The sequence below is a fragment of the Coregonus clupeaformis genome, unplaced genomic scaffold (genome assembly GCF_020615455.1).
Source record: "Coregonus clupeaformis isolate EN_2021a unplaced genomic scaffold, ASM2061545v1 scaf1246, whole genome shotgun sequence".
Lineage (NCBI taxonomy): Eukaryota > Metazoa > Chordata > Actinopteri > Salmoniformes > Salmonidae > Coregonus > Coregonus clupeaformis.
The window spans coordinates 1-5174 of record NW_025534700.1 but is presented as its reverse complement, the minus strand read 5'-3'; the positions used below and the strand labels follow the sequence as shown (position 1 = coordinate 5174).

The window sequence follows — 5174 nt, the reverse complement described above, 5'->3', positions numbered from 1 at the left end:
ACAGAATCTGAAAGGTGTGATCTCTGACTGATACCACACGGTGGTGCCACAATGCCTCTTTACTGGTCTTAAGCGGCTGTTCAACGACACACTCAATGTGGTGAGCTGCGCTCAGAGCCATGGGCATTGATACGTTCAGAATAAGCCGGAGGCGTCCATACCTTGGTTATACCTGTAACCTGGTATTCCCGCTCTCCGTGAACGTCGCACGGGTCTGATCTGCGCTGACTGAGGCATTGGGCCTGCAGCAAGGCGTCATTCCCGGCTAGCGGCTGCGTCTTCATGTCACATTGGGACAGAGACAGCTGCCTGCTGAATGTGAGGTATCCTTGAGATAAGCCAAGACGGTGTCTTGGTATCTTTCCCTCCCTTCACCTCCTGTGTGCGTTCAGCTCTGCACCTCTGGTGGGCTGAACTACGCTCAGTGTGGTGAGTATTAGCAGCGTTCAGAAAGAAGTGGGGGCGCCGATACACTGGGAAACTCTCACCGTGTTCGGGCCCTCCGTGAACGCCAGCATGGGTCTGAATCGCACTAACCGAGACCTTGGTCTGCGATAGTGCGCCATCCCCAACTAGCGGCTGCGTCATCATGTCTCTGACTGAGACTGCAGCCTGCTATGAGAGGCACTCACTACAGTACTCCTTGGAGTCTGTAATGTGAGTCTCTTTGAGATAAACCAAGACGGCGTCTAGGTATTATTCCTCCTTTCACCTCCTGTGTGCGTTCAGCTCTGCATCTCTGGTGGGCTGAACTACACTCAGTGTGGTGAGCCTGGGCGCGTTCAGGAAAAGGTGGGGCGCCGATACACTGGGCACCTTCGTGACCGTGGTTCGGGCCCTTCTTGAACGCAGCATGGGTCTGGTCGTACTAACAGAGACCTTAGTCTGTGATAGTCGCCACCCCCAATGTGGTTATTTCAGCGCGTTCTGAGAGAAACGGGGCGCCCGATACGTGGTTCGCCCGTAACCATAGTGATCAGCCCTCCGTGAACGCAGCACGGGTCTGAACTGCACTGACTGAGGCGTTAGCCTGAGACAGAGCGCCGTCCCGGATAAGCGGTCGCGTCATCATGCCATTATCTGGCTGAGACTGCAGCCTGCTATGTGAGACACTCACTACGGCACTCCTAGAGTCTGTAAAGTGAGGTCCTATAAGGTACACTTAATACCTTTTATATATCTGCCTTATGTGTGCATTCAGCACACCATGGTGGAGGCTGAGCTGCACTCATAGTGGTAAAGAGAGAGAGCGTGAGGAAGGTCGAACGCTCTCGGATGTATTATGGAAGGCTCTTTCTTCGACAGTGTCAAGTAGAGCCAACTCTTTATTACACACATCAACAAAAAACATTCTCCTCCATACACTCAACGGTAGAGTGGGGGGACAGTGGGCTCGGTCACAGCGGGTGCTGTGCCGTCTTCCGTTCTCTCCCCCTCGCCTGTCATCGCAACGTCTCTTCTGGCCGCCTTCGGGTGATCCAGGATGCGCTTTAATGACCTCTCTCGCCGGCACCTCTGGCGCTGAAGGGGGGCGAGGCCCGCTCCCCTTGCTGCTGGAGGCCGCCGTCTGACGCCAAGCTGTAGCGAGAGTAGCGGCCACCCTTCCCTCATATCCACTTCGGGGTTGGAGGGAATGGGGGGCAGCTTAATATCCGCTGTTTAGCAGCCCACTCAATGAGACCTGAGAATTCAGGCACAGAGAGGCTGTGGCGTCATCATCCAGGGATGTAATGACCTCACAATTTCCCGAAGGAAAAGGGGTGTTAAACATCTGGGTCAGTGTAATGAATTGTTTCCAAGAATATTAATTTTTTTCCCCAATAGCCCTGTCATCTCCTGAGTCAGTGAGCTCAGATGATGCCTCAGCTGAGACTAACACTGATAGCACATCCTCAAGAGAATATCCTCCTAAAAATGCCCAATGCTGCTTCCACTCCTTCAAAAAGGAGGCGCAGCTGGCGCATAGTGGGGATTGATGAAGCTGTCCCTGGCGTGCTGTGCCCCTCAACCCACGGAACAATGTCGGGGGTGCGACAGCCGCCAAGGGAACAGCGACATTGAGCTCTGAAAAGAGCTTTTGTAAAATGCTTATCTTTTTGGATAAGCTTGGTGTGCTCATTTTGGGAAGTCGTTCGATGGCTGGATATCAACCCGGCAAAAATCTTCCTGAGTCTTCGTAAGGCTTCTTCTCTAGTCCAGTCGCTGAAGATAATGGGAGGCGATTGAGGGAACGGGGTTCCTTATATAGGGACACCTGTACTCCCATTGGCTGTGGGTGTGTGCATTTTTTTGTTTTCAGGCTGTTCTGCCCTAGGGCAGAGGGTAAACCAATAGGAGCAGAGCTCCCCTATGGGGCGAGCTCCACGATATAGAACTGCTTCCTGGGGCTTCTGCCACCGGTGGATTTGCGAGCGGTTTGCTTGGTTCTGGCCATGCGCGCTTCTCTGACAGTCAGTATAGCCTCGAAATGCCTAAGTGAAGATTATATAGCCGCAGTGGGGCCTGCTGATTGGACACCATCTCCCCACCACCCCGATTGGCCCGTCGCGCAGGCCTCCTCCGTTGGCCATTGGATGGGAGCGCGGCCTCTCCAAAATTCAAACTCCCGGTCTTGCCGCACATGGACGCCCGCCCCCTTTACGTAGCGCAATAGGAAGCCGCCCGGCCCTTTACGCGCAATAGGAAGCCGCCGGCCCCTTTGCGCAATAGGACGCGCCGGCCTTTACTGCGCGATAGGACGCCGCCGGCCCTTCTCACGCGCAATAGGCGCCGCCCGCCCTTTACGCGCAATAGGGACGCCGCCCGCCCTTTACGCGCACAAGAAGCCGCCCGGCCCTTTACGCCATACGCCGCCGGCCCTTTACGCGCAATAGCGCCGCCCCTTTACGCGCAATGGGACGCCGCCGGCCGCTTTACGCGCAATAGACGCCGCCGCCCTTTACGCGCAATAGAGCGCCGCCGGCCCTTCACGCGCAATGACGCCGCCCGGCCCTTTACCGCGCATGGCGCCGCCGGCCCTTTACGCGCAATAGGGACCGCCGGCCCTTTACGCGCAATAGACGCCCTACGGCCCTCACGCGCAATTGGACGCCGCCGGCCCTTTCGGCGCAATAATTGACGCCAAAAGTCAAGAGTGACATCTTATAGGCACGTTGTAATCTAACGCTAGCCTGCTATGGCAAACGAGGCCTAGTAGGTGTTGTTGTTCATGCAAGGCCTCATGTGGGCACAGAATATCGAAATAGTTGTGTATACACCCACTCAATGTGTGGCAGTCATAGAAAGGTACTTTGCGGCTTTTGGAGAGCTAGGTGGTTGGCTCTTAAAAGAGCCTTTGGGGGGTTGAGTAGTCAAGTTGAAGTCGCAGTAGCGAATTTACTTGGCTTTGACTGCCTTCTCGGTCTTCTTGGGGAGTAGCACTGCCTGGATGTTGGGCAAAGCACACCACCCTGAGCGATGGTCACACCGCCCGAGCAGTTTGTTTTAGCTCCTCGTCGTTACAGACGGCCAGCTGCGGTGACGGGGGATGATATCGAGTCTTCTTGTTGTCACGGGCAGCGTTGCCGGCCAACTCCAGGATCTCAGCAGTCAGGTACTCGAGCACGGCGGCCAGGTAGACTGGTGCGCCAGCGCCACACGCTCGGCGTAGTTGCCTTTGCGCAGCAGCCTGTCACACGGCCCACGGGGAACTGGAGCCCAGCACGGGATGAACGGGTCTTTGCCTTCGCCCTGGCCTTGCCTCCGGTTTTTGCCTCTTCCGCTCATATTGGTAGCTTGAGAAAGTCACGAAAGTCTGAATGAGCCGGTCGCCACTTCGAGAGCCGTACTTATACCTCGCCACAGAGGCAACGATTGGCCACCCGGGCTGGTGTGGCCTTATCCAATTGGAGCGAGTGGACAGAAAGACAGACAGCCCTAAGCCGGTTCCCCACCCACAGGCAGCGAAAGTGAGAGCTACTTTGTTTCCCTCCGACTTTGTTACTATTGTTTCATTTTCGCAAGAGTGAGCTGAGTGAGTGAGTGAGTGAGTGAGAGAGAGAGGTGGCAGTGAGAGAGAGAGAGAGAGAGAGAGAGAGAGAGAGAGACTGTCTCTCTCTCTCACTCACTCACTCAGTCTCTCTCTCTCTGTCTCGTTCTCCTCTCTCTAGTCACTCACTCAGTCTCTCTCTCTCTTTCTCACTCACTCCCACTCAGTCTCACTCACTCAGTCTCTCTCTCTCTCAGTCTCTCTCTCTCTCTCTCTCTCTCTCTCTCTCTCTCTCTCTCAATCACTCACTTTCTCTCACTCTCTCTCTCAGTCTCTCTCTCCACTCACTCTCACACTCACTCAGTCTCTCTCTCTCTGTCTCTCTCTCACTCCTCCCTCAGTCTCTCTCTCTCTCTCTCTCTCTCTCACTCAAGTCTCTCTCTCTCTCTCCTCAGTCTCTCTCTCTCACTCACTCCTCACTCTCTCTCTCTCTCTCTCTCACTCCAGTCTCTCTCTCTCCTCTCTCCTCTCATCCTCACTCAGTCTCTCTCTCTCTCTCTCACTCCACACTCCTCATCTCCTCTCTCCTCAGTCTCTCTCTCTCAGTCCTCTCCTCTCTCCACTTTCTCTCACTCTCTCTCCTCACTCACTCACTCACTCACTCCTCAGTCTCTCTCTCTCTCTGTCTCTCACTCACTCTCAGTCACTCACTCCAGTCTCTCTCTCTCTCTCACTCCCACCTCAGTCTCACTCTCTCAGTCTCTCTCCTCTCAGTCTCTCTCTCTCAGTCTCTCAGTCTCCTCTCTCTCTCACTCCACTCACTCTCTCTCTCAGTCTCTCTCTCTCTCTCATCACTCACCTCACACTCACTCAGTCTCTCTCTCTCTAGTCTCTCAGTCTCTCTCTCTCTCACTCCCACTCTCTCTCTCTCTATCTCTCTCTCTCTCTCTCTCTCTCTAGTCTCTCTCTCTCTCTCTCTCTCTCTCTCCACTCCTCCACACCTCTCTCTCTCTCTCACTCCTCCCCTCCCTCCAGTCTCTTCTCTCCTCACTCACCTCACTCAGGCTCTCCTCTCTCTTTCTCTCTCTCTCTCAGTCACTCACTCAGTATCTCGTGGTGGCATTACGCAATGATGTAAGCACATTTGGGAATGTCTTCTATTTTTGTTGCATAAAAACTGACCCTATCCATAAACTGTGAGGCCGAG

The 5174-nt window shown here is 54.5% G+C and overlaps 1 pseudogene; it reads right to left on the bottom strand.

Annotated features, from left to right (window-relative positions):
- Positions 1-3375: 3375 nt before the first annotated feature.
- LOC123486514 lies at positions 3376-3765 on the bottom strand (annotated as a pseudogene).
- Between the last annotated feature and the right edge of the window lie 1409 nt (positions 3766-5174).